Raw genomic sequence first — 13,965 nt, 5'->3', positions numbered from 1 at the left:
AGCTTCCACACTTCGAAGCACCACACATCCAAAGTTCTTGTTTGGTTTGTAGCCACGCAGGTATCTCTTTCCCATTGACTATAGTAGAGTCAATTTCTTCTAAAGGAGTTCTATTCACATCTCTATAGCTATGGTCTTTTATGCTTATTTTTGTAGTGATCTTTTTATATCTCAAGTAGATATAGTCATAGCCCCAATCTTGAACCATCTTAAGTTGACGCATGAAAGGTCTTCCTAAAATGATATCAAAATTGTTCCCTTTTTCAAAATCTACTATTGCAAATGTATGTTCATATTCAATCCCACAAGAAGTCACAATAATTTGCTCTAGGATACCCAGAGGTTTTTCCTTGTATCCATCTAGTTTTCCTAAGCGCTGGTCTACCCCATTTTTCCCAAATGTCTTTTGTGGCTATGGCTACTCCAGCCCCACTATCAAGTATAGCCAATGTTTTAACTCCTTTGTGTTCCACAGGTAAGGTGGTGTTTCCTTCTTCTCCTTTGCAATATTCCCCCACCTTGTTTATTGGAACAGGTTTAGCGTTTGCACTTTCTTGTTGAGTTTTGTTTGATTGTTCATTTGAGGGTAGATCTTGAAGAGGTATCTTTAATCCCATCTTCCCCAAATTGTTGCCTACTTCATCCCATACATGTGGTCTAATCTTAAGCAGTTCAGATAGAGTAATGGTGCACTGTATTGGAGCTGACATTAACTCTTGCATACTCTTTGTATCCATCATCTTGGATATGGATTTCCTCTCAGATGGCACAACTCTAGTTTCTGAGTCTGCCTCATGTTCTCCTATGTATGAGGGTAATGTCTTCAAGGACTCTGGTTTGATTTCAATTGAAACTTCCGTCCCTGCATCTCCATTTAGAGATTGAATGTCTCCCTGATAGACTTCATGCCCTGTATTGACCTCAGTTATGGGTGTAGATTGGAAAGTCGCACTTCCATCTTTTGCACTTCTAATTGCTTCCCACAATTCATTTGGCCATGGCTCATCTATCTCTGGGATAGGTGCCATAAATTGTGATCTTGACCTTGCATCATTAGTGGTGTTGGCCACTACTTGATCATCTAGTTGAATTTCTAGGTTGTTGGTTTCTTGTGTTGCAGTCTTTGCTTGCACATCCTTTTGTGATTCTAGCTCAATGTTTCTTTGAGTTAATGTTTCAACAACCTTTGCCTTAGGCATTTCAAATCCAACATTTTTTGGTTTTGTTTCTGGAGGTGGAATTGGTGCTTCAGGCTCCATCATTGCCTGTGCAGTTTTTACCAATTCCTTACACATTTTCAACCTCTTAGTCTATACCTCAACATGAGGATATTTCATCCCTCGTTGCTCTAGGGTTTGGTTGGGTTTCAATCTAGCCTCATATGCTTCCAGTGCAGCATCTAATGGCTCTAGGACTTTGTCTACCAACACAGATCCTCCAGAAGACGCCTTCCTTGGTTTCTTATCGCTCACCACCGTTTTGTTTTCCTGTTCTTGTTTTAACTGCTCCTTTGTCTCTTGTAATGCAGTTTGATTTGTAATTGTTTTTGCTTTAATTCTGTCTCTTTTGGCTTTCCAGGATTTTCTCCCAGTCCTCACTAACACACTAGTTGTTTCCCCTTGTTTGGGTTGTTGATCTTTCTCCTCATTAGCTTGGTCCTCATCATTTTCTTTTGCTTGGGCTCTAGTCACTACCTTCACAGGAATTTTGGGTTCTGCCTCTGATCCACTTGGAGAAGGTAACACTCCCACAACATTCATTGTTGTTTTCCCCTGTTTGTTTGGGTGTTTTGGACAATTTGAAACAACGTGTGTAATGGCACACTCCAAACAATATCCAATTATCTCTACACGAGAACAATTTTTGGCCCAATGATTACCTCCGCACTTGTAGCATGGTCCATCTTGTTGAGTCAGTGGTGGCACAATTGATGGTTGTTCTTGCTTAGCCAGAATGGTCTCTGGTCTACGCTCTTGATTGGCTATGAACATCAGAGTGTCCTCATTCAATGAATAGAGTTTTCTCATATGTTCTTACCCTAGCTTAGGTTGTGATACCTCAGCTCTTTGTAAAGCCCTTGATACAACCCTATTTTGAAATAATGGATGATTTGGTAATGGAATTTGTTTTTCTATTTGATGTCCAAATAGTATCCCCCTCGTGTAGGTTTGATTATAGTAGCACTCACTCATCTCATGATTAGTCCATTTTTGCTCAATGGCACACCATTTTATTCGTTGTGCTACTTGCGTTGCTAGCTCATCTAGGTTGGTCATCAATTGAGACATAACCAATTGCCTTGTGTTGGTTTCACTAGATGCTAAAGGAGCATTATCCCTAGTGATCTTTGTATCACCAATTTCCTCGCCATAGGCTTTACAATTGTCAACTAGGTATAACGCTTCTCTCTTGACTTGTTCAAAGGAAGTACATCCTTTTAAGTGCAAATATTTCTTGAGAGTTTAATTTTTCAAACCCTCTATGAAGAGAATCGATAATCTTTCATCCTGTGGTAACTCGCGTTCCAGACATCTCTCTATATATCGTTTGAATCGTAGCAATGCTTCCTTCACTCTCTCATCTTCTTTTTGCTTGAATGCATAGATTTGGGACATTGTGTTATGCTTGATTCCCCTTTTAGAGAACTCCACAACAAATTATTGCAACAGTTTTTCAACGTTTGAGAAGGCATTTTTGTCCAACGGTTGGAACCAATTCAATGATATCCCTTCCAAGGTTAAGCCAAATCCCTCATACTGTGTATGAAAATAGAATACTTGTTCGGCTCTTAACACTTGTTTGAACAAGGATGCATGTACGTATGGATCCCTTAATCCATCATACTTCTTCTTGACACATTTGGCCAATCGATATGGTCTCATTGGTTCTGGTTCAACCATGTATCTTAGCGTGTTGGGGTCTCTCACAAAGACATCCCTCGTTCCTTCTTCTCGTCTTGGAGAAAATCCTGGTGGAATCCCCTTTGAGACATGTTTTGGATTTGTAAGTCTAATTGGTGGTCTCTTGGTTCCACTCAATGAGGTATGATCTACACTCCCGTGAATAGCTATTTTGGATGTTTGAGGTCCATTTGATCCCATAGTTTCAATGTTAGCTTCTTGCAAATCAGTCTCAAAAAACCCTGGTACGCTTACACTCGGTTGAAAGTAGTAAGCAGAGATTGGAGTACCCATGTATGTATATCTTTCTAGCTCAATTGGGCTGATAAGTTTGTACTCCGTGAAGACATAGAGGTTCTTGTAGTCTGTCAACTCTTCAATGATGGAATTTAAACATCTATAGAAGTTGTTTTGATCCCCAATAGGTAACCTATAAAGGCCATGATAAGTGTAATCCGTTAGAACTCTCGTGGCTTCATTGGTTTTGATGAACCTCATGTTGGGTTTGTTGATTAGAGGATGCTTCTCCTCTAAGTCTCCAGCAATTTCCACTTTTGCTCTTCCAAACTCCTGCATTTTAGTTGATTGGTTTGGCTTCCAGTGAGCTACATGATCACTTGACAAATATCCATGAGCCATGCCTTGAGGTTTGGCTTGATATGATTGATAAGCCTCATGGTCTTGTCTCAACCCTCTTATTATAGGTGTTGCAGTATTTCTGGCTGTTTGTGTAGCTCAGAGTTGAGTGGGAAACCCTAATGATGGATGAGTTGTCATGTTTAAGCCTCACTCAATACTCTCAAGATGGTCCTTGATAAGAACACCTTGGCTTAGTGCACACAATCCCTTTTTGCCCCTGGTCAAGTCTCTAAAAAGTCAAGAATTTGTGACTTTTTTGGTCTCTGGAAATTGGTCTTGGGGTACCCTAAGAGTTTGGATTTAGGAAACCTAGTAAAATTCAGCTCTAAAACCTATTGCCCGCAAGCTTTCTTCCTAGCTATACCTGACTCAATTTGGAGTTGTCTATCAAAAGTTAGAGCACTTTTGGTGAACTGCACTTGAAACAGCACTCAAAACAGTTTCAGGATCAGGACACACAAACTTTGGATTGTATCTTGGCTTCCAGAGGGTATTTTTCACTCAAACTTGAGATTTGGGATGTACTCAAGTAGGTCTACAAACTTATGAAGTCAGATACCCCCACTATGTAGAGGTACACCGATCGCGATCGTTGACCCCATGTCACAGATTTGGAATATTTTTGCACAGTAGCTAGCCCTTGATGTCTTGATACCATGTGTCTTTGTATTTTTGAATTTGGAGATGTTTTGACCAATGAAAACCCAAATCCCAGGTGGTTCTGCGGTTACTGGCCTGATTGTGTAACTGGGACTTTTGACCACTTTCTTTTGCTTTTTTGACCTTGCTCCTTTTGGAAAATATGTTGCACTAGATGTCAGCTACCTACTCATAAATTTTCAGTCCAAAATGTCACTGGGGTACACCGATCGCGATCGTAGTTCCAGCTCCTTTTTGCATGAAATTTTAAGAGTTGATAGACATGGGTATGATTAGTCTATTCCCCAAACCCACTTTGCATTTGGATCACAAAAACTTGAATTTTCTCAAAATTTTGGTATGAAGGATCAGTGATCAGTGATTGCCCTATTTGACAACTGTCTTTTGGTTTTTTGACCCTAGTTCTTGTTTGTCTAGTTATCAGCTACCTACTCATCAAGTCTCAACTCAAAATGTCAATATGGTACACCGATCGCGATCGTACTTTGGAGCCCAAATTGGATGAAACTTATGGATATGGTAAACAATGATGTGTACAATCTACTCCCTAAATCTTTTTGAATTTGGACAAGAAAAAGTCATGTTTTCACCATATCTTGGTCTGCTGCAGTGGTTTTCTGTCTGTCTGCTGTTTTTGGCTATTTTGGTGGTTTTTTTTTAATTTTGAAAACTCTTGGTATCTTATATAACCTAGGTGTATGTGTGGGTAAAGTCTGGTCAAAATCTGGCACTGAGGTACAAAGATCGCGATCGTAGTTTGGAGCCCAAATTGGATGAAACTTCACCAGCTTGTTCACTAGGCTATTTTAAGACTACCTGCCAAATCTTTTTGAATTTGAACTCAAAAAAGTCAAGAATTTACAGTTTCTTGGTCTGAAGTGCCTGATTTTTCCAATTTTATCAATTTGACTTGATTTTGGTGTTTGTTTTGGGAAATGAAAGCTATTTGGGATTGTCCTGTGTACAGGCTATCCCTCTATATGGTTTCTTCTCAGTTTTGATGTGTTTCGGTCTACTGAAAGTCAATTTCTATGCCAGTTTAGCAGTTTTTTACTCGGATCTATATTCAGTGGTTTTGATCAATTTTTTGTGGTTTTTGACCATAGGTCCTTTAGACTTTTATGTTTGTATACACTTGGGGAGTCCACAGGTAAAGTCTGGTCAAAATCTGGCACTGAGGTACACCGATCGCGATCGTACTTTGGAGCCCAAATTAGACCAAATTTGGCATGCTTGTAGACACTGATCTTTTAAGGCTATCCCCAAAGTCTTTTTGCATTTGGATCACCAAAAGTCAAGATTTTGCAGTTTCTGGGTCTGTCAGGCTAGTTTTACCCAAGTGGCCTAATTTCCTTGATTTTTGATGTTTTTGGGTATGGTCGCTTTAGACAAACTTGTTTAGAATCTTATCAAGAAGGCACATGTCAAATCTTGTCTAATTCTGACGCTGAGGTACACCGATCGCGATCGTAGTACAGAGGCCAAATCTGATGAAATTTTACAGGCTCTCTCTGACAAGTATTTCCCAGTGTTTGGTGCTACCACTTTGTGATTTGAATCAATTTCAGCTCTGTTTGGTCATATTTTCAAAATTTCAGAGTCTTATGGCCTTTTTGCCAAAGTTATGGTTTTCTGGTTTCTCGACTCTAACTTTTGCCCCAAATCTGACTGGAATGTGATTTACTTATCCTACTCCTAAGTACAGAAATGAAGGAACATAAGAAAATGAATCAAACAAAACAAACAGGATAAAAAACGGATGATGGATCAGTACTCAATCAATACAAAGAAATTTGAAGAGAAAAAATGCTTAAAGCAACCTCACTCACAACTCCCTATATCTCTCAAGAGTAGATCTAGCCAGTCCCCCGACCCTAGACTCCACTAAGCACTAAACCCCTGTCTAGATGCTTCACTGAAATGTAAATGGAATGGAAATTATCTTTTGGAACAATAAGAAAACTCTGAATACGCACTCGGTCACTCATCACCTAAGATTCATTCCCCGACAACGGCGCCAATGTTTGCGGGTCGCCACGACGGACGTCCATAGCATAGCTCTCAAGCATCAACATAAAATTATCGATGCAGGGGAAGCGACTCAGATGAGGCATGGAAACTCACTAGGGTGTCAATCCTAATGAAGTGAACTCAAAGAGATGCAACTACTAACTCTACAAGCAAATCGATCGCACTAAAGCCAAGTAATCTGCCTATGTCCTTCTACACAGCTCTACAGTCATCACGCCCGTTCACCATGCAAATCATATCAAAATCGCACGAAACTTGAAGGGAAGCTACAGGGGACTATAAGGAACATATCATATCATTGTCACAGCATTTGGAGAGGTACAAAGATCGCGATCGTTCGTCCCACAGTACGCAAAAACAGTAAACGGATGATCCTAAAGGGTCGTTTTTGGGTCCCTAAAGCCTCTCCTAGGGTCAAAACAACATAAAATACGCATATAAACACTCAAAACAACGATTTAAGGCCTAAATGAATGCGTTCGAAACCTTCACCGAATCTTGAATGCTTACACTTGAATGAAAGAGCGGAGTAAGAGGAACACAATGCAAGAAACAAAACTGAATTGGGATTACCGTAGCCACAGAAGCCGTGATTACAAGTTTGAGCAAAGAGGCAGCTCTCTGTACGTAACGCAATAGTCACTTATCTTCCAAAAAATATCTCCCTTTCCCACTAACCTTAGTGTATTATATACCTAGGGCTTTCTAAAGTGGCCGGCGGCCAACTTCTCATGGACCTTTACATACATCATTGGAAAAATTACATCTTTGATAAGACTTGACATAGACGATTGCCATTAGACTTTCACAGGGTTTGATGTATTAAACATCGGAAAAATAATGTGACCACATCAAATCTTTGGCCGGCTGACCCAACAGGCGTCGTGGCTAGGTGGGCACTTGTATGTTGTTATCACCTCCAAAAAGATGGAGAAAAGGGTGACCTCTTTCTCGCCGTTTTCTTCCCTTGTTCCTGCCTGTCTGCACCATCACTTTCTTCATAAGAGGAAGAGGATGAAGAAGATGGAGAAGAGGGTGACCTATTTCTCACCTTTTTCTTCTCTTGTTTTATGTCATCCCTCTTTGAATTATGGTGTGGAGAAGTGTGCGATGGTCTTCTCCGTTTAGGGGGTGTTGGAGAGCGTTTTTCCCGCCTTCTCCGTGGAGCCATCTCTACCGCCAAGGTGGAAGGAAACTCACTTCTTTCTCGTTCTTTCGATGGGGAATCTACCATTGAAACTTGAGTTCTCCTTTGGGAAGGATATGCGTCATCAAGTATTAGATTTTTGAGCCCTTCGTACGATCCTCTTCTTCTTCCCTTATTGGAGAGATGCCTCTTTTGGAAGTCTCACAAGGAGGCTTCCTAGGAACTCTCTCTTCTTGGTGGGGAGTTTGGAGAATCCCATGAGCACGTAGCTGATGTTTCATTTCACTTTGGAGGGATGGATTTCCCATGGCTTGTTGAAGCCTAGTAACAAGGTATTAACAAGCATAGGGGCATCATTAGTATCCTGTTCATTAGCAAAATCAAAGCCATCAACAATAATTTCACTCTCTTTACTATTGTCAGCCGTTCTAACAACTTTTAGGTGTAAAACTTTTAAGTGTATTGCTACTCCTTGTAACCCCTTTAGAAAAGCACTCAAACTCCTATACCCGTGGATCGAATATCATTAATTGCAAGGAATAAAAGAGAGGGTCTTTCACCACCAAAACAACATCGGCTCTGGTCAAGCTTCTAATAGCTCAAAAGTGGTTAATATATAGGCAAGCCCCGTAGGACTCCACTATTAAGAACATAGCTCTCGACGGTGATGCCCCGTTATCTGCACGAAGCAGGCGCACTGCAATGCTGAAAATGCATATTCTACTTACTCAATTGCAATTAATAATATCGACCATTTATAGTTAGCTTGAGGACCTCTCTTCTTGAGCAAGCAAAGAGAAACCTTGTGCTCTGATACCAATGTAACATCTAATGGTCTAGTAACTTGTGTGTAGCAGAAAATAACATAGACATAGTGAGTATTTCAATAAGAATAGATTCCTAATGAGCATAGCAAGAGTGCTTGGATGGAGAGATCAACAAAAGCATAACACCTAGTTAGATAGGCATGAGAAATACTTCAAAAAGAGAGAGAAATTAAGCTATTGACAATAGTTGAGGACCCGATTTACATGGAGCCACCGGTCCTCCTCCAAAAGGCTTTGTATTATAGGTTTCCCCCATTAAGGGAGACATTTTACAATACAATACTTTGTGTTCCTTCAATAACTTGCTCGTGAAATGAAGATGGAAGCTTCAAACACCAAGCTTACACTTCAAAACACAACATCAATTCCCTCACGGTCTCAAACCCAAGACCTCACACACCTTCGAAGATTGTGAGAGCTAGTGGGGTATGAGAGTAGACCGAGAGGAAGGAGTATTCTTATGAGAAAGAAGTATGTCTCTTCACATAATCACTCTTAATAGCTTAGCATAGCTTAGTAATTAGCATGGTAGAGGAGATGAGCATGCATTGGAGCTTTTTTGGCTCTTGGTTGTATTTGCATCACAAAGCCAAGAGTTGTTGGTGTGGGCCTCCCTTCTCACAAGCTTGGAGTAGATGATGAGCTTTACATTAAAGCTTGAGAAGGCGATAGTCTTCTTTACTCCACACATGAGTTTGTGTGAGTGTGTGTGTGTGTGTGATAATGCCTTGCAAAAATCAGTCCCCCTCTCTCTTGGTCGACCCCTCTTGCTATTTGCTCATGTTGGCATCCTGTTGGACCCTGCAAAGCTTAGCCAATGATAATTAAGAAGCATAAGTGATAGCCTTGTGACATGTGTCCCCCTTTCCCCTTTTGTGAGAACTTTAGGTATTTAAATAATACAATTAAACTCTCATTGGACCTCTTAGTCTTCTGGCCAATAGGAATTAGGCAAGCCATTGGGTTGCTAATGTTACCATGCACATGTGGTAGTGATGTGTGTGAATATACTAGGATCGCCCGGGGCATTTTTTCCCTCTTTAGGAGGTTTTTTCCCCTGTGCATTGTATATACACCCATCACTCTAGGGATATCTATCTTTCCATTGCACAGCAAGTAACACACTCTCTATTGTGTGCCTTGAGCTTCCTTCGTCTTCTCCAAGCTATGTGTGTTTCTCTGCAACCCTAATTCCAACTATTGGTATCAGAGCAGGTTGCGTCCTCCCAGGCTTAGTCGCCAGCTTCTCCAACACACTCCTGCTCACTTTCTCCGATTACAGTGAGGTTTGGCAAGCGTTCACAGGTCGACAAATATTTCAGGTGAACTCGTAGAGCTCGGTCTACTCAGATTTCTAATTCGGGCTAATTTCGGCCTTCGTTTCCACTACAGGCAGGTCTGCATAGGCAATTTCGTCATTTTGTGCAAAATTTGTGTCATTGCCTTTTTTTGCGTAACAGGTGCCTTACAGTCTTCTATGGTTTGTGCTCTAAAGCACGTGTTGTTCCCGCTCCGTTTCTCCTCTTTTCGGTAGTTTTCACATCATGTGCAACATTTACCATGGTTGGCAATAACACAAATGTGTTCAAGATGTTTGTTGTTGAGGATAGGTTGGATGGGGACAATTACCCTATGTGGGCTTATATGATGCAACACGTTCTTGTGTCAAAGGGCATCTGGAATATTGTGCAGGGCATTGATGTACGTCCTGGTTCTTAGGATGTAGGCGATGTTGGATGTTGCAGGTCTTGTTGCAAGGTTTGCTGCTATTAGAGTTGTTTTGCCTACGGCAGAACAAGCTCGTTGGGATTTAAAGGATACATAGTCTCATGCATTGATTGCATTGTCTCTGAAGCACACCATTGTTCCTTCAGCAAAATCTGCAAAACTGGCTTGGGATATTTTGGCTGGTCTTTATGCAAGTCGCAATGAGGCTAAAATTGCTTTGCTACGTAAAGAGCTGGAGTCGAAGATTATGCATGAGGAAGATGATATGGACACTTTCCTTGCTAGTGTCAAGGATATCAATGAGCAACTTATTTCTGCAAGTGAAGTCATTTCAAATAGTTCCCTTGTGTAGACTGTTCTTGATGCCTTACCAAATTCTTACCAGACTTTTGCTAGTACTTGGAGACTTATGACCCAAGGAAATCCAGAAGTTGTCAAGTTTGATGCATTATGCACATTGCTGTTGCAAGATTCACTTTCCAGAAAAAATAGGACTAGACAGCGTGCAGTTGAACAGGCTTTTATTGCTTCTCAAAGAAAGGGTGGTAACAGTAATGCAACCACTTCTTATGGTTCTGCTGCGAGTGGCAAAACTTCTATTCCTAATGCTTCTTCTAGCATCAATTCGTCTGGAAATTCTGGTGATAAGGGCAAAAAGAAGATGCGTTGCCATTATTGTAAAGCTAATGATCACTTGATCAAGCAATGTCCTAAGTTAAAGGCCAAAGAGGCTAGGAAGAAAGAGGGTGGTTCCACTGCAAATGTTGGTCCCACTACAAATGCATCCATTGTTGAGTCTTCTATAAACGGAGACTATAATGCTGATGTTGATGCAAATGCGCTTTTAGTGCAGAGTGCACTTACAATCCTGTTGTCCATGATGCATGCATGTCAGTTGCTGCAGATTCACATGTGTGGTATTTTAATAGTGGTGCTACAAAGCACATTACCTCACACTGTGAATTGTTCATCTCTCTCAAGTCTGTCCCTCATGGTAATTCAGTCACTTGTGCCAACAATGCCTCTTATCCGGTTCAAGGATTTGGAAAGATTGTGCTTACTGTTGTTAATGGAAGTTCTTTCGCACTTGTTGATGCACTTTATGTACCTAGGATCAAGAAGAATCTTTTGTCTGTATCTGCACTTGCTAGACTTGGACTTGTAGAAAAATTTGTGGATGACAGATGTATAGTTCATGATCTCAGTTTTGGTGATGAAATCATTGCATCTAGGCTTTTGTGCCGTGGGTTGTATAAGCTCACTTTGTATGACAAGTGTGGACAAAATTTTGCAACTACAGTTGTAGATTCAAGGGCTATTTTAGATGCCAAACTTTGGCATGCACGTTTTGGTCATCTAAATTTTACCAGTTTGCTGCGTTTGTAGAAATCTGATACGGTTGCTTCTTTGCCGCCTCCTGAAGCACCTGTCAAACATGTTTGTGAAGGCTGTATTTTGGGTAAGATGCAGCGTTCTAAGTTTGCAAAGGATGGTTCAATTCGGGCCACATGCAGGTTGCAGCTTGTGCATAGTGATGTTTGTGGGGTCATGCAAACTCCGTCCTTGGGCAATTACCTTAACGTCATGACTTTCATTGATGATTACTCCAGGCATGCATGGGCATTTCCGCTTAAAGCGAAGCCCAAAGTTTTTATGTGCTTCAAACAATTTCTAGCTAAGGCTAAAAATGTCTCGAAATGTACTATGGGCACCCTCCGTTCCGATTGACAGGGGGAGTATTTGTCTCATGGATTCAATGCATTCCTGGCTAGTCGTGGGATAAAACACCAATGTACAGTGCCTTATACACCTCAACAAAAATGGTGTTGCTGAGAGGAAAAGTAGGTCACTTACAGAAATGGCATGATGTATGGTCAAAAGTCAAGCTTTGCCGCATTCTTTTTGGCTTGAGGCCATCATGTGTGCCACTTATGTACTAAACATTCTTTGCAGTCTATTACTCCATATGAAGCATGGCATGATAGAAAGCCTTCTATTGAGCACATGCATGTTTTTGGTTTTTTGGCATATGCTTTGGTGCCACAAACACAGCGCAGAAAATTTGGATGATAAGGCTGTCAAATGTATTTATCTAGTCGTACTCATTCAGGCTCTCTCCATGCATGTTATGCATTAGCTTGTTATGCTTTGGCTGTGTCTAGCTTACATGATGTTGAGGAGCCTCTGTCTTTTGATGAAGCACAAAATTCAAAAAATTAGATGGCTGCCATGCAATCAGAGTATGATGCACTTATAGAAAATGACACATGGACTTTATGTGATTTGCCTCCTGGCAAAAAGGCCATTGGTACGAAGTCGGTTTACAAGTTGAAACGCAAGCCAGATGGTGAGATCGATCACCATAAGGCTCGACTTATCGCAAAGGGTTATGCACAACAAAAAGGCATAGATTATGAAGAGACTTTTGCTCCCACTTGTCGTATGACTACTGTGCATTTCCTATGTGCATTGGCAGCTCATTTTGGTTGGGATGTACATCAATCACACATTGTTATTGCTTTCTTGAATGGTGACATATTTGAGGAAATTAGCCTACCAAGGTGACGGCTAATCTCTATCAGCCCAGGGCATCGGTTTAGGGCCTTGACCAAGCGAGCCAAGGTGATTCCCCTCGCCTGCCAAGTGCCAATAAGGCTCTAGGCTTCACATAGACACAACATAACATATAAATTTTTCTTTTCATGTGTCTAGTAGCATTTTTGCTACTTTTTCTTGACACTTTTTTGCTTCATTGATTCATTTTTTAGCACTTTATTATTGCTTTCTACATGAGATGCTAATGGCAATTGGACTAAAGGACTAAAGCCTAATAATAGCTTAGGTCATGTTAAAAGTGAATGGAGTATTAAGACTATCACTAAGAGTCTAGGACTAATGAGAAATGATCCTACATTAACCTAAGGTCAAGGCCAATTACCTATGATTAGCACACATAAAACCTAATTTTTTGACGGGTTAATTTTTACAAAGCAAAGTGTTGAAACTTTAGAATGCCTAGCTTTTGAACATGAAAAAACCATAGCTTAGAAGCAAAATTTCACTTAAGCAAAGCAAGAGAATGAAAAGATGAATAAAAGAGCAAAATCATGGAAGAATTACACCTATTCATGCTCTTTTGAGCATCCTTGAGCAAGCATCCCCTTTGTAGAGAAGCCTCTTGATCTTTTTATTTGCAAAAGAAGCTGATTTGAAGCTAAGTGTAAACACAAGCTCCAAAAGTCCTTTTATTGAAAGCCAAATGTACACAAAAAACATTAATGAAAACCTAAAGCTAGGGTCTTGCATACCCTAATTTGCCAAAGAGGAAAAACCCAAGGGAAAAAAATGACTTCGGTTATGCACATGATGCTCTTTGATAGCAAAATTATGCATTCATAACAACAATGAGAGAGGTAAAATGCTTCTACATAAGCAAATTTTGCAATTTAAAGTCCTCTCATGCATGATTCAAAGGTTTGATTAATTTCTAGCTCAATGAAATATGAAAAAAACAAGCCAAGAGATGAAAATAATACAACTTTTGAATGAAATGAAGTGGCTCTCAATAGCTGAATTTTACAATTTAAAGCTTTCCAGAAAGTTGGCTAACAACTAGCTCATGAAATTCTACAATTTTAGAGCATGCTATGAGCTAGAGATGACTGCAACTTGATGAAATGAAAATGAATGGATCTCAATAGACAAATTATGTACTTTAAAGCTAAAAAAAGTTGGGTAAACACTAGCTCAAAATGAAAAAAAAAATAACTTTTGACCAAGCTATGAGCTAGCATATATACAACTTTTACTTCAAACAATTGGAATGGCTCTAATTAGCCAAATTTTGTAATTTTTTGCAATGATGATCCCTTCTTGGATCAATGAAATCACACTCCTGTCCACAACCCTTCAAAATGAGGCTCAAATCATTAGTGCTCTTAAGCATTTGAAAATTCAACACAAGCACTCAAGGAATCACAAGCTCAAAATTTTACTGCTCTCTTTTGATCATTCAAGAAGCTCAAATTTTAGT

Source organism: Adiantum capillus-veneris, chromosome 20 (genome assembly GCF_014529385.1).
Source record: "Adiantum capillus-veneris isolate H3 chromosome 20, ASM1452938v2, whole genome shotgun sequence".
Classification (NCBI taxonomy): Eukaryota; Viridiplantae; Streptophyta; class Polypodiopsida; order Polypodiales; family Pteridaceae; genus Adiantum; species Adiantum capillus-veneris.
This window is presented reverse-complemented; position numbering follows the sequence as displayed.